General features: G+C 40.5%; 1 protein-coding gene across 8 annotated transcripts in view; it reads right to left on the reverse strand.

Moving 5' to 3' along the window:
• NR3C1 (nuclear receptor subfamily 3 group C member 1) overlaps nucleotides 1-24106 on the reverse strand; it is an 807313-nt gene that overhangs the window by 728602 nt on the left and 54605 nt on the right. The gene's annotated exons all lie outside the window — the stretch shown is intronic.

Below are 24106 nucleotides of genomic sequence, written 5' to 3' on the forward strand. Positions count from 1 at the left end.
AATAATTTTAACTATTGACTATGTTCCCAAAACTGTGCTAGGTACAAATTTAATTCCGTTTTCAAACCAGATGTGCAGAGCAAATACAGCTTACTCAATTTGTCTCCAACTTATCTGGTGTCCCTTCCAAGGCCCAATGCTCTGCTTAAGAAGAAAAAAATAACAATTCTTGTTCCAATTCCATTTCAAGCTTAATAATTATAGTTTAAATGGTCCCTTAGGTAGTGTTCAGGCAACATCCAGGAAGCAAGTCAAACCTTTCTGGAAAATCATATTTTGAATGTCAGAGGTTAAATATCACCCCTTCTCTCTTTGTATTTTTTCTAAAACAAATGCTAATACATTCTTCCTCACACCTACACCCCCTTACAAGTACTTCCCAAGATAGATGTCCCATGCAACTAAGGAGAAGACCTTGCACTCTGAAAGGCTGAAAGGAAAAACTTATTAATCATTTAAAAATATAACTCCTGTGAAGCATACAGTATCCCCCAAATTTTCACAGAAGCTCTAAGGGAGAGGTGGTATTTACAGATGAGCTAGCTGAGAGGTGGAGAGGCTTAATGCCATGTTTAAGACCACAAAGCTGTTTATTTTGCTGTGTGCTTAGTGATTTTGCCAAACTGCTACAGCTTCAGGTGTGACCACATAGGCATGGTAGGAAGAATGGTGTTCTATGTGGCTTCCCCTCCAGCGAAGGGCAGCTTGCTGTCTACTGTGCAGAGAAGGCCTCATTTATGTTTGGATTTCTAGAGCCCAACATGGTGCCTGGACATACAGTAGGTGCTCGGCAAATGTTTGCTAAGAGTTAACTGCTTTGCAATCACTCTGGGAGGGTTGTGTCTGTTTTTTCTCGATGTCCATTTCACAGATGGGGAAACTGAGGCACAAGGACACAGAGCTGGCAGTAGCCAAGCTGGGGTTAGCCCTGGCTCCTGACTCCCAGGCTGACCCTCTTCCCCTGCCCCTCACCGTGCACAAGGCTCTGAAGCATGCCTGAATCCCACAGGAAGCCGCACTGAACCAGCATCAGATGGGCTGTTTTGGGCATTTCTGGCAACATTCCTGGGAACGTGCGGGAGTCCTCTCGCTGAACCAGAAGAGAGGCTCAGAGATTAGTCAGCAAAAATTGTGGACACTACAAGTTCTTCAATGTCTCCCCTCAGAGGAGATATTAACACCCAAACGCAGGCCAAATTCTGGATTTCCAGTCTCGTACACTATCTGGTAGCAAGATAAATTAACTCTGATTTGCCATGTTCTGCAGTGTGTGCCTCAGAAATGCTGGTAACACTAGGCATAAGCACTTTACTCATGTTATACTATTCGATGACTACAGCAACTCCTTAGGATAGGTATTATTACCCACATTCTATAGCTGAGACGTTGGGGCTCAGTATACTTCACTTTTGCAGTGTCACAGGCATCTCAGGGCTGTCTGCTTCTGGAACTCTTTTGAGAACTGTGCACTTCTGCCTTCTAATAGAATGACTATTGTTCTATAACCCCAGAGCGCCTTAGTCATTAATCAGCTCAAGCAGCTACTTTGGTTCTCGGCAAGGCTTAGACATTTTGTTTTTCTGCTTCTAAGAGGCTGCCAGCCACACCGGGGAATGAGCAGAAAATACCGCGACTGAAGTTTGGGCTGGGAGAGGCCAGCTTGATGGCCCCAACAGGGTCACAAGCGCCGTAGGAAGGTGGAATGGAAGGCAGTATGGCCTTATGACAAGGAGTTGCTGGGAACCGGGTTCTACTCCAGGCTTTATTTTTTCTTAGCTCTGTGGCCTTGGTCAAGGTAACTAAACCTCTCTGTGCTTCGTGCCTCTCATTCCTAAACTGTGGTCATCATACAGAGATATGGGGAGGACTAAATGAGACAGTCCTTGTCAAGTATGGCGTCCCACTGCCTGGTATGTGGTAAACACTCAAAATATGTCACCTAAATGGACAAAAAGGAGACAGAAGAGCTGGCAAAGAGCAGGAGCGGCCACGAGTTGTGCTGAGTTAAGTCCCAGAGGCTGGAGAAAGCTGGGATCCCTGGGAGATTATCTTAACACCCTTTTGATTTTTCATGGTTTGATGTTCATCTTTCCCCAGCCCTGTTAACTCTGAGTCTTTGTTAACATTGACCTTTCAATAATAATAGCCAAAATGTACTGAATACTTACATGGGCCAAGCACTGTGTGAGCTAAAGATGAGTTATGTTAATCTTCTAAACGTTTCTGTTCAGTAGGCAGTATTTGATGCCTGTTTTCCAGATGAGGAAATGGATCAGAGAGACATGGAGCATCTTGTTTACTCTAACAGGGGGTGGACCAGGATTTGAACTCAGCTGGATATCTCCTGAGTCTTTGCTCTTTTTTTTTTCTTGCAGTACGCGGGCCTCTCGCTGTCGTGGCCTCTCCCGTTGCGGAGCACAGGCTCCGGACGCGCAGGCTCAGCGACCATGGCTCACGGGCCCAGCCGCTCCGCGGCACGTGGGATCTTCCCAGACCGGGGCACGAACCCGTGTCCCCTGCATCGGCAGGCGGACTCTCAACCACTGCGCCACCAGGGAAGCCCGAGTCTTTGCTCTTAACAACTCAGTGCCTCTTGCTGCTGCTGCTTCTGCTGACCATCACCACCATCATTATCCCCCTCATCATTATCATCATCATCACACGTACATTTTATTAAGCTAAACACTTACAGTCTTTCAGGATTGTTTTAAGAGCTTTATGTATATGAACGTGTTTAATTCTCACAGTCTTAAGAAGTACGTACACTTAGCATGCTCATTTTACAGACAAAGGAAGGGAGTGCCTTACTCAAGGTCAGGCTGCTGAGCGGTCCAGCCACAATTTAGATCCAGGCAGTCTGGCTCTAGAGCCCATCAACTCAATACTTTGCCAGTATAACGCCTCATGACAGCTTCATGTGCTACCATCTATAAACATCTCTCATATTTTGTGTTTTGAGCCTCACTGCCATCCTTTCAAGTAGGATGCTTCTTCTTATTTAATGAAGGAGGAAGTTGAGCCTCAAAGATGGGACGCGCTCAAGGTCACCCAGCTGATCAGTAGCAAAGCCAAGACCAAGCAGGTCTGTCTGCCTTCAAGTCCGGTGCTCTTCCTATGATACCACAGCTGCCTGTAACTACCCTGATCCCACCCCATCCTTCTTCTCCTCCCCACTCTACCAGAGACACCCCATAGATGCCCTCTGTCACTTATTTCTCTTTGTACTGTCCTTAACCTAGTCAAACATTTTGAGTGTGTTCTGAGTCTCACACTGGTCTTTAGTTAGAAATCAACCTGAAAAACCAATCCATGTGAAGAGTTAAGTGTTAACCTGTCCAGAAAAACAGAATTTAACATGGGATTTAAGCTGAAGAAATAACACTTTAAAGGTCAAACCTTAAGCCAAGTGCCAGGCCAGCAGAACAGGTTGGACAAAGTTCTTCCAAAATCTCTATCACCACACCACATGCCTGGTCGACCACAAAGGAAAACCGTCCTCTCCCCTCCCTAGCAGGTGCTTGGCTTCAGGAGGAATTTCAAGCCTGATCTCAGTCTATGCCTCCTGTACTTCCAAACATCTTCAACCCAAGGAGGAAGTGTTAGGCGTGGAACCCAGGCACCATGAAAGAGGAGCAGCTTTTCTTCCCTGTCCCATAGCTTCATAGAAGAGAGTAGAACAGTGGAGCTGGATGAGACAGCATCTTAGGCTGAGGCAATAAAGGCCAGTAAGGACCAATTACTCCTTAAAATGGAGAGAAAACACAGACCCCAAAAGAGAAGTCTGAGAACCCAACATCCTAAACCTCCATGTAAACCACAGTCATGATGAAACCAACAAGGGAGAAGAAAGAATGGAAAATAATCACTCATCCAGTCATTAATATTACTGTATGCCTATAGGTTAAATGTGCAAAAGTTATATACTGTTATAGTGGTCATCCTCTAGCAAGTATTTTAACTAGATACATTCTTTGGCCAAAGAGACTATATACTACTATTTCTGTAGCTCTCATAGTACCTGGCAAATAGGAGAAATATTCAAGAAAATGTTTGTTGATACTGAATCATTGATTCAATTGAAGCATTGATTCAATATTGTCATATTATTACATTGATCCTAAACTTGCCAAGTTAAACCTCTACTTTCATTTTCATTCACTAATTGGCAAATATTTGCGAGTGCCGCTATGTGCCAGATACTGGGATAGGCACTTAAAAACACACACAGTTGCTGACCCTTAGGATAATACAGTCCAGAGGGAAGTGTCAAGAAATAATTACAGACAAGGTGGGATATATAAAGGGAAGCTAGGATTCTTCAGGGGTGTAGATAAGGCACACTGACATTGCTTGGTGTTTTCCTGGACATATTCTCTAAGCAAAGGAGGTTTCGTCTCAGATCTAAGTGAAATTTACTGAGTCAGAGAGGGAGGGAAGCTGGGATCCATGAATGTGTGAAGCTTTAGATGACAGAGGAAAAGTGCTGCTTTAGAAGTAAAGAAAGAAGAAAAGAAAGCAAGCATGACAAAAGTTTAAAAAGAGACCAAGGATAGGACCTTGGATGACTTCTAAGCCATGGTAAAGATTTCAGGCTTTTTCCTAAGGGGATTATTTAAAAGATCTCTGGCTGTCCAGAGGAGGACAGACAAACAAGAGTGGATAACAGGAAAAGCCACGATATTGCATGTGAGCAACAGTGTGACAGGTGACTTCATTCTCCAGCAAATACAAATTGCTCAGATGGGTAAAATACAAATTCAGGCAACCTCCAAGGCATGTTTGTGGCATTCTCTCCAGAGGTCTTCAAAATTTGAAAGGGGCAATAATAAAAGCCTAGGGAATAGACAGAAAGATCAGATGTTGAAGGGTAGGTGGGAGAAATTAAACTATTAGTCAGCGTGTGAGTGCCAAGTGCCTTCTAAGTGACCATGAATATTCAGGTAAATGTGTCTGGCTGGAAGATGACTGAAACAGCAGGCTCCCAGTAGACAAAATGTACCCAAGTAAATCTCTAATTACCAGACAACGTGGTATTGACTGATGCCCTGTTAGGTTCTAAGCCTGGGTGTACAGATGGCAGCCAACATCCAGGCAAAAGATTATATATTCAGTGACCATCTGGATAGGCCTTGCCATCACACCAGACATCTGGATCATTGGAAACATCTGGAACATTGACCTGCCTTTCTGCTTTTCCTATGAAAATCTATAGTGTTGCAAGTCCAGCCACAGGGACATGGAGAGGTTACAATTATCCACTGGCCATGGTAGGAGTTCAGAGAAATGTGTGTTCAGGTAATTTGAGTGGATTTCAATTCTAGGTTAGCTGCTTCAATGCCCAAGAATCTAGTTTTTCTTTCTTTATTAGGAGAGCTTGATCCTAGAGTGTTACGGTAAAATACTAATGCCTCTAAGTCAGTTGTCACTCCAAAACACATTTAAACCTCCACTTCCTAAAACATGGTCAGCAAACCTGCTATCTCACAAGGTGAAAATGTTAGTGATTCCTGAAATGATCCCTCTTCAGACTGAGATGTCTAAGACAGTGACACCTGTCTCAGTTGAAGGCAGGGACTTCCAGTGTTCTGCAGAGTTAGCTTTGCCTAATTAATTCCTCTTAGATACCATAAACTAGTACTTCCCTACCTGGTCTCCTCCAGTTTGAAGACTATAGAAATCCCAGGACACTGAGAGTCTCACCATCAAGACTGCATCTGTCTATCCACTGGCTATATCTACAGGGCAGTGTAGGTCTGTTTTTGAAGGGAAGTGAGAAAACGAATCAGAGCAACTAACAAAGAGAACCCATTTACTTTATTTTCTTTCTTGATTTTTAAAAATTTATTTTTGGCTGCGTTGGGTCTTCGTTGCTGCGCGCAGGCTTTCTCTAGTTGTGGAGAGCGGGGGCTGCTCTTCGTGGTGGTGTGCGGGCTTCTCGTTGCGGTGGCTTCTCTTGTTGTGGAGCACAGGTTCTAGGCACGCGGGCTTCAGTAGTTGTGGCACGTGGGCTCAGTAGTTGTGGCTCGCAGGCTGTAGAGCGCAGGCTCAGTATTGTGGCATCCAGGCTTCGTTGCTCCGTGGCATGTGGGATCTTCCCGGACCAGGGCTCGAACCCTTGTCCCCTGAACTGGCAGGCGGATTCTTAACCACTGCACCACCAGGGGAGCCCCCCATTTACTTTTTTCCCAAGCATTTTTTCCCAGGTAAACTATGTCACTCCTCAGTTTATTGAATACTGAAATGTTTTAACTTAAAGTATGACATCCTCATCGAAATGTCTGGGGATGGCACTCTGTATTGTATTGCCTTTGGATTGTTGGAGACATGAGTTTATGTCCTAACTGCCACTTCCTAGCTCTTGGGTCTTTTTAAGACTAAATGTTCTCATTTGTAAAATGTGGCTAATAGAACATGTATCTCATAGGATACGTTTTTGAGGATTATATATGACAATTAGCATAATGACTGACATACTATTTAGCACTCAAGGAAAATCAATTGGTAAATTTTAAATAAAGGGGAACCTATGTTGGATCCTTTTGAAAAACAACATATTACCTCTAAGTTATTATTTACATGAATTTTTTATATTCTTGTATAAAGTATACTTAAGGTCATATACTTCTCTGTCATCTATATAACACTGCTCTTGAGTTCATTTGTGATTTATTTTGTCTTGTTACCCATGGTCTAGAGTGTTGATATCTTTCCTTGCCTTTAAGAAGTTTCCTCAAAGAGATAAATATTTGCTAAATAATTTGAGAAAGTTGATTTAATCAAAATAAGATGTAAAAATCTGATAATGTAAATATCAACTACTAGAATTTTTGTCCCTGAGTAGTACTATTGAATTATTGTAAAGAATGGGAAGAATATAGAAGGCATAAATAATAAGTTTACACATAATCACTCCACTGAAAGAGAAATTTCATTAACGTTTCCCATCCCTCCCATCCCTCCTCCTGTCTACTTCTGCTGTGACTTTAGTTCAGGCTCTATCCCTTCCAGTATCATCCCACAACCTCTCCCCCTTGTCCTCTGTGTCCCAGAACAGCTGAGCACAAGGTAGAAGGGAAAACAGAGCAGGATGTGTGCAGGTCTTGTATTTTCACCTTCAGCACATCTGTGGAGGTTCTGAACATGTATCTCAGCTGAGATACATGTTTACAATATATATTCTTAGTTTCTTGTATCCAGAAATCCTGACTCAGTAAGTCTGGTGGAGATCCTGGGAATCTGAATTTTAGCAGCTCTTTAGGTATACCTGAGATTGAAAAATCACAGAAGTAGAATTTGAGATAGCAAAACCAGAGGAGTAGAATTACATGACCACATAATTTTTTAAAAAAATTCTCCATTTCCTAAAAATCTTGGAAATCAAAACCTAAATACAGTCCCAAATTGCTTATTCCACTACCTGGTTCTTTTAGTTTAGTTTAGTTTTCAGGTCTTTGAGGTCAGGAATGGGCAGGGCAATTTTAAGAAAAGGTGAATAAGACTTTGGGGACGCTGACTCAAAAGCTTATTTCTCATATTTAAAGCAAAATTTCTAAGAAAGTTTTTCTGGAACCTCCATGTTTCCTAAATAGGTAATATCGCCCTCTGTACCCAAGCTCTAGCCACACTGGGTAATTCCCAGCTTGCTCTTTCAGGACAGGTTATCTTTCCCCACAATTGTTGTTTTCTCCTTTCTCCACTTGGAGATTCCCTCCTTACCCTACAAACCAGTTTCAAACGCAGCCCTGGGACACCTTCTGTACACCCTGCAGAATTAATGACTCATTCATTCATTCAGTCATTCACTGACTTGAGTGATGTACTGAGAACTTACTACGTGCCTGGCATTTGGGAGAGCTTGATAAACAAAACTTTGTTCCCACCATCAATCTTAAGTTACTCTTCTTCACAACATTTTGTTATAGCTAATTGTTGGAGCTAAGTTTGCCAAATACCTCGCTTGCTCCAGGCTCTATGCTAAGCATTCTACAGACATTGAAACCTATATGTTTCATTAGTCCCATTTTATATTTGAGTGAACCCAGAGAGAGGCTAAATACTTTGCCTAAAATCTCATTGCAAGGTGAAATCACAGAAATGAGATTTGAATGCAGTTAGAATGAGTTCAGAGGCCTTGCCTTAATCACTCCATAACATTCCTCCTATATCTTTACCACACTTTCACTGTAGAGTATTACAATTAGCTGTTCACCTGGCTGTTTCTCTCATTACATATTGAATAGTTCCAGAGAAAGCACAAAGGGAAAATCAATTTTATATCACATAGCACCTGGAATATAAAAATCATTGGATCCTAGAAACTGAGATGTTTATTTCCAATGGCAAGTATGCTTTGGTAAGTGAAGCATGACAAGACTGAATTGTTGTGTATTTTTGGAACTGGAGATATAATTTAGAATTTGGATGGTGTTCAGTTTTAATCTTGTACTACTTGGCTGGATTCGTGTAGTCTGGTTAAAATAGTTTCTTTTACTTTAAGTTTTTTTTTTTTTTCTTTTAAGAAATGTACTGTAGTAAAATACTTAGTTTTTGTTGCATGTTAATAGGAATACAATTGTAAATCTTCTCTGATATGATAATAAAAGCTAAAATTTACTAAACATTTACTCTGTGCTTGAAACTATGCCAAGCAGTTTACATGCACGATCTCACTGGATCGTCCCCCAAAGAACTCTGACACACAAACTATTTTTATTCCCAACTTGGACTTCTGATTCATCTCCAGTGTGCAAAGAGTTTTGTAAGTTATCACTCCTGTCCTTAGAACAACAACAAAAATCTGGGCAATCTAAAGATCAATCATTTTCCAGAGAACCAAGGTTGAAGGACAAACAGCTGCCCTGAAGTACAGAGAGATAGGCACACAGAGAGAGTCACTGCCAGAACTGCTTGCCTGGAGCAGAAGCTACTGGAACCATAAATTGGTAGGAACACTTCAAAAAAACAAAACAATCATCAGAACCAGACTCTAGTATCACACAGATGTTGGGATTACTTAAAATAACTACGATTAATGTGTCAAGGGCTCTAATGGAAAAAGTAAACAACATTCAAAAACAGATGGGTAATGCAGGCAGGGAGATGAAACCTCTAAGAAAAAATCAAAAGGAAATGTTAAGAGATCAAAACCACTCTAACATAAATGAAGACTGCCTTTGATGGGCTCGTCAGTAGACCGAACACAGCTGAGGAAAGAATCAGTGGGCTTTAAGCTAGGTCAGTAGAAACTTCCCAAAGAGAAATGCAAAGAGAAAAAGAATGGGGAAAGAAAAAAAAAAACAGAACATCCAAGAACTAACAGATAGTTTCAACATACACATTATTGGAATACAAGAAGGAGAATAGAAGACATGAACAATTTGAAGTAATAATATTTGACAGCTTTCAAAATTAATGGCAGACACCACATAACATATATAGAAAGTTCAGAGAACACCAAGCAGGAAAAATAAAAAACAAAAAGTACCTTGGCATATCATATTCAAACTGCAGAAAACTAACGACAAAGAGAAAACTTTGGGAAAAGCTGGGGGATGGAATGGGAAGACCACCTTCTCTATAGAGGAGAAAGGATAAGAATTATAGCAAACTTCTCATGAAAAACTATGTAAGGAAGAAGACAATGGAGTGAATTGTTTAAAGTGGTGAAAGAAAAAAACCCACCAACCTAGACTCTTAGGCCCAGCAAAATTATCCCTCGAAAGTGAAGAGTTGATGGTGTGGTATGCTCTGCATATATGGGCATATTAGTATATGGGAGTCTCTGTACCTTCTGCTCAATTTTGCTAAGGATCTAGAGCTGCTCTAAAGAAGTCTACTAATTTTTTTAAGTGAAGAAGTGTTCCCAACTTGAAGATGAATAAATGAAGCTTACATGGAGCTCTAACTTTTCTGAGGACACAAGGACAGTAGGCAGTGGAAGCAGGATTCAAATGTTAGTCTACCTCAACACTTTTTAGACACTCAATAGTTCTGTAACCATAAGAAAGAGTTTCTCATCCTAACTACAGAGTTTGTTAAAAAAGCATTAATGCCCCTCAAATAACTTATGATGAAAATTGTTTTCTTTAAGAAAGAAAATGTTAAGCTGTAAGTATGAAGAATGAAGTTAAAACAAAAACCAAAACCCCAGATCATTCAAGTTAGAGAAATTTTCACATGAAATATTCCAAACACAGAGGCAAGGGTAGGTTTTGGGTAGGTTTTGCCTTGTAATTTTTGTTGAAAGCCAGACGTATTGTATTGGGTAGTAGAAACTTTAGGTGGGGATTTATATTAATTTACCACGGGTAGGTTTTTTTAAGAGAGTTGCCTGAAATATTTATTATCTTTACCAATATCTGAGAATACAAGCAATCCCAATGAAAGCCTGCCCATTTGCTTGTTGAACTGCTACTAGTTAGGGCTAATGAATTACTAAATTTGGATTATGCCATTTAGCTGACAGTCTTAGTACAGATAAGACAGCCCAGAAAGTTCCATAAGTGCCTACTGGAGGAAGGAAATACACCAAGACTGTCTCTTCTAGGCTCTCACACTTCCAAACCACACCCTACCCATAGGCACACCAAGCTCAAGGTTAGTGCCAAGCTGACTCAAGTTGCCCAAACACAGCAAGAAAGAGTCTTTTATCTTTAGATAAATTCTCCATTGCCTGAAATTTTTTCCTTCTCCCCTTATTATTCTTCCTTCAATAGCCAGATCATACGTCCCGCCTTTGTGAAAACTTCCGGAATCTCTATCTCTAGACTTCCTCAAGATTCTCATGACAGTATATTTTTTCCTCTGTTAAAACACCACTTTCTCCTGTAACTTACTCTTCACATGTCTGTTTTCTTCACTGAACTGAGAGTTCCTTGAGAGTAGAATATCTGTTTTATTCATCTTCCCTCCCCAGTACCCAGTAATGCATGGAAAGTGCTCATAGGATACTACAGTGAGACATAATGATGATAATAATAATAGAAACTACTTATTGTACATTTTATTCTACGCCAGGTTCTCTGCTAAGAATATGCATTATCTCATGGAATCCTCACAACAATCTTTGTAAGATGAATATTCCTCTAATATTCTATATTAGAATTTGCTAATTCTAATTCTAATAATTCTATATTAGAAAATGCTATAATTTCCATGAGTGAGGAAATTGAGGCTTAGAGAGGTAAAGTAATTGCCCATGGCTCCCAGTAGGGTACAGTTTGAATCCGGATGGCTTTCTTCCAAAGTCCAAATTCTACGGCACTAAGAAGCACTGCCTTATTGTGAATATCCCACTATGAAAAGGCAGACGTAACTTCTGAAATGGAAGAATGGTTTTATCCTTATTTAGTATGGACTGATGCCCTGCCAGAGTTCTGTTTTCCTATCCACAAGCTATATCTCAGAAAGTTTCTTTGGAAGCATTTACCGCCTTTAGGAGAGTAACTTTCCTTTGAGTCATTGAGGGCAGAACTCAAAAAACTGGGTGTATCAGGAGGATGGGAAAACGGCTCCACTGCCAAGGAAAGGCAGCAGCATCAGAGCTTTTGTGTTTGAGGATGGAAAAGGAGACTCTGCCCAGTCCCCTGGGAAGGGATTGGGAGAAAGGAAAATTGGTAGAGCTCTTGGTCCATGAGATGCAGGAATCCTGAGCTGGTCCGTCTGAGCCCAGCATCTATCAGCAGGCTGGTGGCTCGGTTAACAAGGGTTATTCTGAAGGCTAGAAATGAGCATGCACTAGCACCTGTGGCAGAAGCCAGAAGAAGATGCACAGTGCTACCATGGTCCTCTAGACTGGCTGGAGGTCCCCTCAGCTCCCCTACTGCTTTCCTCTGGGCCAGCTGCCATCCGGCTGCCAGCACCTCTCCTCATGGTCACAGCTGAAGATGACATGTTCTTATTCCATTTCCAGCTACCTAAACTGAGGGGATGCTCTGATGACAGCAGAAATGAAAATACTGCTGATGCAATCATATTAAAATGGCTTGCTGTATAATCAGCTATTTGGCTGTGTCTATATTTGGTTTTTCTTTCAACCCATCTGACTGATTGCATCTAACAACAGACATGCATAATTTGGGGTATAATTTAGATATACTCAGAGTCATCTGTGAGGGACCATTGAAGTAAATCTAGTAACTGTTGGTGCATGCCATCTATATACCATCTATATGCTTAAGGCAACAGGAGATCAAGGGGTAGTGGGAAGAGCTTTTTCTCCAAGAAAATTTAGGCAAAGATTTGGAAATCCTCATTTTCCATGCTCATGCTGCAAAGATGTGAGCTCTAGAATTCTGCCATTAGCTCAATTCAAGCTTGAAATACAGTGCAGTCTCTCTCTCTCTCTCTCTCTCTCTCTCTCTCTCTCTCTCTCTCTCTCTCACACACACACACACACACACACACACACACACACACACACTAACAAAAGGGAGGGAGCATAATTGAATGGGAAAAGAAAAACAGAAAAGCTTCAAAGAATAGAGTCAGCCAGTCTTTGAGCTCTTCTAGGAGCTTCTTACCCCATTCCCCCACTGGCTGATGGTCCATTTCTGGTCATATTGGACTTCAGGGCTGCTTTAACGCCCTACCTTGAACCTTTACTTCTACCATCAGATGATTTGCTTCTTACAGGCATGACCTCTGCCTCTGAATATACACTCTTCAAATTGCATCAGAATCAAAATGCTGTTAAAGAGAATCTGTATTTCTGAGTTGGACCAGGGAGGAAACAAGTTGTGTTCACTATTTCTTCCTGTGACCAAGACATCTAAAACACAGTTATTCATCTTGCAAATGCATTTTGGTAATTTCAATACCACTGAGGAAGCTGAAAAGCCTCCAGCATACATTCAGATTCCGAATTTGTACTGTGAATACAAGAAGGACTAAACTGAAAGTATGCAATTTGCCCAGGAGTGCCTCATTCCTTTGAAGCTCTACCTGACTAAACATCAGTCAGTGTTCCTAAGGTGGCCTGGACCTGAATGCAATATGGAAATGAAGGGAAATGGACCACAGATTCTTTTTATCTATCTACTTCTGGGGTACTTGACTTCACACAGGATAGGCTAATGGAAATTTCCAAAGGGAAGTTATAAGAGAACTGGATGGCTCCTGGGGTTTTCAGCAATGGCTCCAGAAATAATGTTGAGCTCAGGGTTTTTCACATCATCCATAGGCACTGACAGATAATCTTGAAAGAGTAGAGATCTGCCTGGTTCCTTTCAGCCTCCATAGAGTCAACAACAATACAAAAAGGTGGCTTTCAATTCAGTAAAGACTAGTTTCCTAGCAACAAAGGCCACAGGAAGTTGAGACCCATTAAGAAAGAGAAGGAAACACAATGCTGTGATTGCTCTGAGGCACTGAAATACCTCTTTAGAATGCTGAACTTTCAATTCATCTGTCTTACAAATTAATTACTGCTTTCACTGCAATTGTCTGCATATACGTATAAAAAAAGAAACAAGAAAGAAATCATAGTGCTTTGTCAAAAAGCAGCAGCACTGAAAACTGAATTACACTTTTCATCTGAATTGAAGATTTTGAGAAAGATCTGCATGCATTTAAATATCTGTTTCAAATGGCAGCCCTCGTTTTGAGTTGAGAATTTAGAAGATTCTTTGCTCTAAAAAGGAGAAATTTTAGCATGTCTAATTTTCTCATGAATGGTGAATTAGCAAATAAGATATTTGGGTGTTTAATCTCTAATCTGCATAATAATAACTGCTCTCAAAACAAAATCATCTATTTTATATTCTTAGCGGGAAACCACTTCACACAAATTTTAGAGGAAATGTAATGCTTTGCATCCAGAAGGCCAATATTTACCTTCTAGTTTTTACAGAGCTGTGAATAATAATGAGTCATTCTCCTCCAGATCTAAGCTTTCCCTCTAAATGAATTTAGGCAGAGACTGTGAAACTCTCATTTTTCACGCTCATGCTGAAAAGATGTGGGCTCTAGACCTTTGACATTAGCTCAATTCAAATCATGTTGGAAGGAGGAGCAGAAGGAGGAGGGAAGAGATCAGAAGAAGAAAGACAGAAAGGAAGAGGAGGAGGAAGAGGACAGAACGGTTGCTGCCAGAGCTTAATTCAAAGTACTTGTAGACTCCTGGGTGCAACTAACAGCAGTTGTTGTGGAATAATTCTCACTAAAACGGCAACCATTTATTGCGTGCTTAACATGTGGAAACCTCAGGCTAAAAGCTTACACCCATCATCTCATTTAATCCTCACATCAACCCATGAGGTATATTCTGTTACGACACCTATTTTCTGGAAGATAAAGCAGATGCTCAGGAGGGAGACCTTCAAGATGGCAGAGGAGTCAGATGTGTAGATCACCTTCCTCCCCACAAATATATCAAAAATACATCTACATGTGGAACAACTCCTACAGAACGCCTACTGAACACTGGCAGAAGACCTCAGACCTCCCAAAAGGAACAGATGCCTGAGGGCGACCTACACGCAGAGGTGGGGCCAAATCCAAAGCTGAACCCCAGGAGCTGTGCGAACAGAGAAAGGGAGATCTCTCCCAGCAGCCTCAGGGGCAGCGGATTAAATCTCCACAATCAACCTGATGTACCCTGCATCTGTGGAATACCTGAATAGACAACGAATCACCCCAATTGAGGCGGTGGACTTTGGAAGCAACTGCAGACTTGGGGTTTGCTCTCTGTGATGATTTGTTTCCGATTTTTATGTTTATCTTAGTATAGTTTTAGCGCTTGTTATCATTGGTGGATTTGTTTATTGGTTTGGTTGCTCTCTTCTTTTTTTACTTTTTATTATTTTTTTTATATTTTAATAATTTTTATTTATTTATTAAAAAGAATTATTTTTCTTTCTTTTTTCTCCCTTTTCTTCTGAGCCGTGTGGCTGACAGGGTCTTGGTGCTCCGGCCTGGTGTCAGGCCTGAGCCTCTGAGGTGGGAGAGCCGAGTTCAGGACATTGGACAACCAGAGGTGCCCTGGCCCCATGCAGTATCAATCAGCTGTAGCTCTCCCAGAGATCTCTCTCTCTCTCAATACTAAGACCCAGCTCCACCCAAGGGCCAGCAAGCTCCAGCGCTAGACACCCCAGGCCAGTCAACGAGCAGGACAGGAACACAACCCCATCCATTAGCAGAGAGGCTGCCTAAAATCATACTAAGTTTCCAGACACTCCAAAACACACCACCAGAAGTGGTCCTGTCCACTGGAAAGACAAGATCCAGCCCCACCCACCAGAACACAGGCACCAGTTCCCTTCACCAGGAAGCCTACAAAAGCCACCGAACCACCTCACCCACTGGCGGCAGACAACAAAAACAACAGGATCCATGAACCTGCAGCCTGCTAAAAGGAGACACCAAACACAGTAAGTTAAACAAAATGAGAAGACAGAGAAGCACACAGCAGATGAAGGAGCAAGGTAAAAACCCATCAGACCAAACAAATGAAGAGGAAATAGGCAGTCTACCTGAAAAAGAATTCAGAAAATGATAGTAAAGGTGATCCAGAATCTTGGAAATAGAATGGAGAAAATACAAGAAACGTTTACAAGGCCTTAGAAGAATTAAAGAGCAAACAAACAATGACGAACAACACAGTAAATGAAATTAAAAGTTCTCTGGAAGGAATCAGCAGCAGAATAACTGAGGCAGAAGAACGGATAAGTGACCTGGAAGATAAAATAGTGGAAATAACTACCACAGAGCAGAATAAAGAAAAAAGAATGAAAAGAATTGAGGACAGTCATAGAGACCTTGGGGACAACATTAAATGCACCAACATTCAAATTATAGGGGTCCCAGAAGAAGAAGAGAAAAAGAAAGGGTCTGAGAAAATATTTGAAGAGACTATAGTTGAAAACTTCCCTAACATGGTAAAGGAAATAGTCGATCAAGTCCAGGAAGCACAGAGAGTCCCATACAGGATAAATCCAAGGAGAAACATGCCAAGACACATATTAAACTATCAAAAATTAAATACAAAGAAAAAATATTAAAAGCAACAATGTAAAAGCAACCAATAACATACAAGGAAATCCCCCAAAGGTTAACAGCTGATCTTTCAGCAGAAACTCAGCAAGCCAGAAGGGAGTGATAGGACATATATAAAGTGATGAAAGGGGAAAACCTACAACCAAGATTACTCTACCCAGCAAGGATCTCATTCAGATTCAAAGGAGAAATTAAAACCTTTACAGACAAGCAAAAGTTAACAGGATTGAGCATCACCAAACCAGCTTTACAACAAATGCTAAAGGAACTTCTCTAGGCAGGAAAAACAAAAGAAGGAAAAGACCTACAAAAACAAACCCCAAGCAATTAAGAAAATGATAATAGGAACATACATATAGATAATTTCCTTAAATGTAAATGGACTAAATGCTCCAACCAAAAGACATAGACTGGCTGAATGGATACAAAAACAAGCTTTAAATGACACATTAAACAGGATGGACTTAATTGATATTTATAGGACATTCCATCTAAAAACAACAGAATACACTTTCTTCTCAAGTGCTCATGGAACTTTCTCCAGGATAGAACACATCTTGGGTCACAAATCAAGCCTTGGTAAATTTAAGAATGTTGAAATCATATCAGGTATCTTTTCTGAGCACAACACTATGAGACTAGATATCAATTACAGTAAAAAAAAAAAAAAAAAAAAAAAAAACCTTGTAAAAAATACAAACACATGGAGTCTAAACAATAAACTACTAAATAGCCAAGAGATCACTGAAGAAATCAAAGAGGAAACCAAAAAATACGTAGAATCAAATGACAATGAAAACACAATGACCCAAAACCGAAGGGATGCAGCAAAAGCAGTTCTAAGAGGGAAGTTTATAGCAATACAATCCTACCTCAAGAAACAAGAAAAATCTCAAGTAAATAACCTAACCTTACACCTAAAGCAATTAGAGAAATAAGAACAAAAAACCCAAAGTTAGCAGAAGGAAAGAAATCATAAAGATCAGATCAGAAATAAATGAAAAGAAATGAAGGAAACAATAGCAGAGATCAATAAAACTAAAAGCTGGTTCTTTGAGAAGAAAAACAAAATTGATAAACCATTAGCCAGACTCCTCAAGAAAAAAAGGGAAAAGACTCAACTCAAAACAATTAGAAATTAAAAAGGAGAAGTAACAACTGACACTGAAGAAATACACAGGATCATGAGAGATTACTACAAGCAACTATACACCAATAAAACGGACAACCTGGAAGAAATGGACAAATTCTTAGAAAAGCACAACCTTCTGAGACTGAACCAGGAAGAAATAGAAAATATAAACAGACCAATCACAAGCACTGAAATTGAAACTGTGATTTAAAATCTTCCAACAAACAAAAGTCCAGGACCAGATGGCTTCACAGGCGAATTCTATCAAACATATAGAGAAGAGCTAACACCTATCTTTCTCAAACTCTTCCAAAATATAGCAGAGGGAGAAACACTCCCAAACTCATTCTCAGAGGCCTCCATCACCCTGATACCAACACCAGACAAAGATGTCACGAAAAAAGAAAACTACAGGCCAATATCACTGATGAACATAGATGCAAAAATCCTCAACGAGGGCTTCCCTGGTGGCGCAGTGGTTGAGAGTCCGCCTGCCAATGCAGGGGACACGGGTTCGTGCCCCGGTCTGGGAAGATCCAACCTGCCACGGAGCGGCTAGGCCCGTGAGCCATAGCCGCTGAGCCTGCGCGTCCGGAGCCTGTGCTCCACAACAGGAGAGGCCACAACAGTGAGAGGCCCGCATACTGCAAAAAAAAAAAAAAAAAAAAAAAAAAAATCCTCAACAAAATACTAGCAAACAAATCAAACAGCACATTAAAAGGATCATACACCATGATCAAGAGGGGTTTATCCCAGGAATGCAAGGATTCGGCAATATATGCAAATCAAAGAATATGATACACCATATTAACAAATTGAAGGATAAAAACCATATGATAAACTCAACAGATGCAGAAAAAACTTTCCACAAAATTCAACACCCATTTCTGATAAAAACTCTCCAGAAAGTAGGCATAGAGGGAACCTACCTCAACATAATAAAAGCCATATATCACTAACGCACAGCCAAAATTATTCTCAATGGTGAAAAACTGAAACCATTTCCTCTAAGATCAGGAACAAGACAAGGTTGCCCACTCTCACCACTATTATTCAACATAGTTTTGGAAGTTTTTGCCACAGCAATCAGAGAAGAAACACAAATAAAAGGATTCCAAATCAGAAAAGAAGTAAAACTGTCACTGTTTGCAGATGACATGATACTATGCATAGAAAATCCTAAAGATGCTACCAGAAAACTACCAGAGGTAATCAATGAATTTGGTAAAGTAGCAGGATACAAAATTATTGTACAGAAATCTCTTGCATTGCTGTACACTAATGACGAAAAAATTGAAAGAGAAATTAAGGAAATACTCCCATTTACCACTGCAACAAAAAGAATAAAATACCTAGGAATAAACTTACCTAAGGAGACAAAAGACCTATATGCAGAAAACTATAAGACACTGATAAAAGAGATTAAAGACAATACAAACAGATGGAGAGATATACCATGTTCTTGGATTGGAAAAATCAACAGTGTGAAAATGACTCTACTACCCAAAGCAATCTACAGATTCAATGCAATCCCTGTCTAACGATCAATGGCATTTTTCACAGAACTGGAACACAAAATTTCACAATTTGTATGGAAACACAAAAGACCCCACACAGCCAAAGCAATCTTGAGAAAGAAAAACGGAGCTGGAGGAATCAGGCTCTCTGACTTCAGACTATACTACAAAGCTACAGTAATCAAAATAGTATATACTGGCACAAAAACAGAAATATAGATCAATGGAACAGGATAGAAAGCCCACAGATAAACCCACGCACATATGGTCACCTTATCTTTGATAAAGGAGGCAAGAATATACAATGGAGAAAGGACAGCCTCTTCAATAAGTGGTGCTGGGATAACTGGACAGCTACATGTAAAAGAATGAAATTAGAACACTCCCTCACACCATCTACAAAAATAAACTCAAAATGGATTAAAGACCTAAATGTAAGGCCAGACACTATAAAACTCTTAGAGGAAAACATAGGCAGAACACTCTGTGACATAAATCACAGCAAGATCCTTTTTGACCCACCTCCTAGAGTAATCGAAATGAAAACAAAAATAAACAAATGGGAGATAATGAAACTTAACAGCTTTTGCACAGCAAAGGAAACCATAAACAAGACAAAAAGACAACCCTCAGAATGGGAGAAATTATTTGCAAGGAAGCAACTGACAAAGGATTAATCTCCAAAATATGCAAGCAGCTCAATATCAACAAAACAAACAACCCAATCCAAAAATGGGCAGAAGACCTAATTAGACATTTCTCCAAAGAAGATATACAGATTGACAACAAACACATGAAAGGATGCTCAACCTTACTAATCATCAGAGAAATGCAAATCAAAACCACAATGAGGTATCACCTCACACCGGTCAGAATGGCCATCATCAAAAAATCTACAAACAATAAATGCTGGAGAGGGTGTGGAGAAAAGGGAGCCCTCTTGCACTGTTGGTGGGAATGTAAATTGATACAGCCACTATGGAGAACAAAATGGAGGTTCCTTAAAAATCTAAAAATAGAATTACCATATGACCCAGCAATCTCATTACTGGGCATATACCTTGAGAAAATGATAATTCACAAAGAGACATGTATCACAATGTTCGTTGCAGCACTATTTACAATAGCCAGCATATGGAAGCAACCGAAGTGTCCATCGACATAAATGGATAGAGAAGATGTGGCACATATATACAATGGAATATTACTCAGCCATAAAAAGTAATGAAATTGAACTATTTGTAGTGGGTGGATGGACCTAGAGTCTGTCATACAGAGTGATGTAAGTTAGAAAGAGAAAAACAAATACCGTATGCTAATACGTATATATGGAATCTAAAAAAAAAAACATTCTGATGAACCTAGGGGCAGGACAGGAATAAAGACATAGACGTAGAGAATGGACTTGAGGACACGGGGAGGGGGAAGGGTAAGCTGGGACGAAGTGAGAGAGAGGCATGGACATATATACACTACCAAACATAAAATAGATAGCTAGTGGGAAGCGGCTACATAGCACAGGGAAATCAGCTCAGTGCTTTGTGACCACCTAGAGGGGTGGGATAGGGAGGGTGGGAGGGAGAGGATATGAGGATATATGTATACATATATAGCTGATTCACTTTGTTGTACAGCAGAAATTAACACAACATTGTAAAGCAATTATATTCCCGTAAAGATGTTAAAAAAAAAAAAAAGCTGATGCTCAGAGGTTAAATGATGTGCCATAAGTTAACCAGCTGCTAAGTGGAAGAGACTAATTTAGACTCCTAAGCCTGTGTTCAGCCTTCCCGAACAGTTTTAAAAAATGGGTTGCCATCTGTTAGCACTTTGCTGAGTTCATGCTAATTATCACTATCCTACTGTCCTTCTACTAGGGTCCTCCTCCCAAAAATAGTTTTCAGCTTTGCTTAGGATGCCCTCAGAGCTCCGAGGAAGATGCCTCATAGATTGCATAAACAATGGTATATTTTCAGCCTCTGTCAAAATTTAAACTGCCTGAGGATCCCATTCATTTTTGTTCTTTTTAAATATTGAGGTTCCATCTTAGACTTCACTTGAATAGAAAAAGAATAAACACAGGGCAGGACACTATACCACAATTTAAATGAATGTCTTTCATCTTTCTCCCATGCTGACTCTGCCTACAGGGCTCTTAATCCTCCAGATGAAGCTGAATGTTTCCTTTTATTTATTTATTTTTTGTTTACTTTGTATCCAGATATTTGGGGGATAATTAAGAATATTTCCTCAAATCTGGCTTCATTTCCTGAATGACTCAACACCCTTAAAACGAAAGCAATGAGAAAGCATACCTTTAAAGAATGACTAGACAAGCAAGTAATTGTCAAGTAGGGAATTAAATAATTCTGCCAGGAAATAAGGTATCCTTGTTATGCCTTTTAGTACACATATGTTCTACATTGATGGCCTTACTCTGAAAAGTTGGGCAAATCTCTTCTCTTTCTGAGACTCTAAGATCTCAATGGGAAAATGGCTATAACACTAACGTTTCAGATGCTGTGATGCAGAATGGGATAAAATATGTCATGATATAAATTTGCAAGTCCAAATTTTGCTGTACAGGAAATGTATTTTTTTTAGATCAACTTAAATCTTCTCCAAGCGTCCTAGCAGGCTGGTGTGAAATTCAAGTACAGCCACCTCTAGAGATCTTCCTCCTCTCCTTTCATTATGCTGTACCTGTCAAAGCACCAAAGACCCCTCCAGACATCTGCCCACCTTGGGTGCCAAGAAGACATTCACTGTCTCTGCAGGTCTGGTGGCTGTGCTCTGTCTTGGCACTCTTGGGGCACAGATTGTCAAAGAAACAAAATATTCTGACGTTTGTTATGATGGTAAGGCAGACTTCATTCAGGACTGTTGGGACTGGTGTAGGAATTACTGCAATGGGGTTTTGCAGTAGGGGTGAGAGATTGGGCTCAGCTCCAAATATGATAAAGAAAAGTGGGGATCTATAGCCAAGGAGCAGAGTGGGGAGAAGGGGTGGTGGATGGAAGGTTACTAAGACAGAAGGGTAATTCTTGCTAAACTGACCTAACTGGATTCTTACTGAAGGCAGCCAGGGTGCTTAGATGTTACCAGCGGGATGATGGCAGATGAGGAACTGGGGCAGATACTGAAGGTGCTCAGATTTCAAAAGTGGAGGATTCTGGCTAAACTGCCGTAGCAGGATTCTTGCTAAAACTGGACTCTACAAGGACAGAGACAGTAGCCCAAGTTTGGGCCTAGTCGAGCAGAGGGTTCAGAGGAGCCTGACTAAAATGTGGTCCAGGAGAGAGTCTTTGTCAAGATTACTACAGAGAATTAGAGTCCTGTAAGTGGGGTCCACCTTCCTATATGTATTTGGAAGCCATCTCCTGAGACCACCTTCACAGAGGGGGCCACAGTGCTGGGCTCATACCTACACCCTTCCCCAGGGTGGAGGCGGGGAGGTGGAGGACAGCCAGCATCATCTTTTAAGGACTGAATTGTTTATAAGAACCAGGAAGAGGTGTTCTTGTTTCTGGCCCTGCCACGAACCTCCCGGGGGTAAAGAGAACGAAGCGTGGCTAGACATGGAGGAAGAGCGGTAAAATTGTACACGACAAAGCACAAAATAGTACCTCAATAAAATCCCCTGCTCCATATGTACTGTATCTAGTTCTGGGTCCATCCCACAGCAGGAGCTCAAGAAGAGCTATGTTCACTCTGCTGTGGGTAGTCAATCTCTCTGGTTACTAATTTTCAAACTTCTGTTTTGTTTTAGGTAGCAACACAGCCTCTCTTCTAAGGAAAGCTTGTAGAGAAGTCCCATTTGTTTGGAAAGAAAGAAAGAACAAAAGGACAGAGTTTCTGCAAGGGTGAGCCCAAGCTCCCTCCTCACAAGAAGCCCTAGAGCTCCTAGGGCACATGTGGAAGCTGCTGCCTTCAGTCAGGGGCTGTTGCATTTCTCCAGCACCTAGTACCGTATAGAATACCCAGAAAACAGTGCTTTATAAACATCTCCATCATATTTCACTGGATTTAAGACATATCAATTACAACATATGCCATTATTTTCTATTTTCAGATAATAAAAAACAGTCAAATAAACCATGACATGCCACTGATTATGAAACATATATGTATTTCAGCTCTGTTAAAAAGATATGTGCTTTAGAATGGTTGAAATCCAGTAATGCAATGACTTTTTAAGCGTGAAGGAAAACGCAATCCAAAGCAAGTAAAGTATTTAAGGAATATTGTTTAGATTTTCCTGGTTTTGTTTTTTTTGTTTGTTTGTTTGTTTTTTTTGCTGTACGTGGGCCTCTCACTGTTGTAGCCTCTACCGTTGCGGAGCACAGGCTCCGGACGTGCAGGCTCAGCGGCCATGGCTCACGGGCCCAGCCGCTCTGCGGCATGTGGGATCTTCCTGGACCAGGGCACGAACCCATGTCCCCTGCGTCGGCAGGCGGACTCTCAACTACTGCGCCACCAGGGAAGCCCCAGATTTTCCTGTTTTAATTGACAATCTTCTCCATGCTTTGATGATCAAATAACACTTTTTTTTTTTTTATAACTGTGCAGAAGAGGGATAAAGTGTGAAGTGTAAAGAGTATATGAGACTGCAGAAAATCTGAAAAATTAATTTGGAAAAATAGGTGGTCCATTTAAACTGCTAACGCCAACAATTCAAGCTGAAAACAATGGAATTATTGTACTAAATTCTTCATAATACATCTAATAATACCCAGATGACTAGAGAACTATACGAATGCAACTCTAGAAAATTAACTATACATTGTTCATTTAATACCTTATGGGAACCTATGTACATTTGAGGAGCAAAATAGTTTGAGAATAGATATTAGAAAAGCCTCCTTTTCATGAATTAATTTCTAAAACGGAAACATTATTGCATGCATTTACAAAGCTCCATTAAACACAGCCTTAAAATAATAACATTTATTGTGACTATGTTTTTATATTATTCTGCTTTACACTATGCTTAAGCTCTATGACCTGAAAATATAGCTTTTTTTTTTCTTTAGAATCAGATTTAGGGACTATGAAAACAGCACAAGGAGAAGAATAAATGTTAGGGTCAACTGCTTCTCCCTGAGCATCCCCTACAGGCAGAAATGTCCACAAATATAGGATGGGTGTTCAAAGAGCACGGAGAAATCACAAAAACAAAATAAATGCCCACTACTGAGCAAGACCCAACACTCTGACCCTCCAGCTACACCTCGGGGACCTACAGGCTAACAAAGGCATCGTAAAGGTCCTTTTGAGGCCTCTTAGAGGCTTAAAGGTGTCATCTGCCCATCCTTTAAAGAAGCACGTAATTAACCTTTTGTAGGAGGCTTTGCCATAAGCCACGGATAATCTCCTGAGTTAGGGAAATAGACTCAAAACCTTTGATGCCCTTCTTTCTCTGTTCCAGATTTAGTTTCTCTGGGTTTAAGAACAACTGAAATGC

Source organism: Stenella coeruleoalba (assembly GCF_951394435.1).
Source record: "Stenella coeruleoalba genome assembly, chromosome: 3".
NCBI classification, from domain to species: Eukaryota; Metazoa; Chordata; class Mammalia; order Artiodactyla; family Delphinidae; genus Stenella; species Stenella coeruleoalba.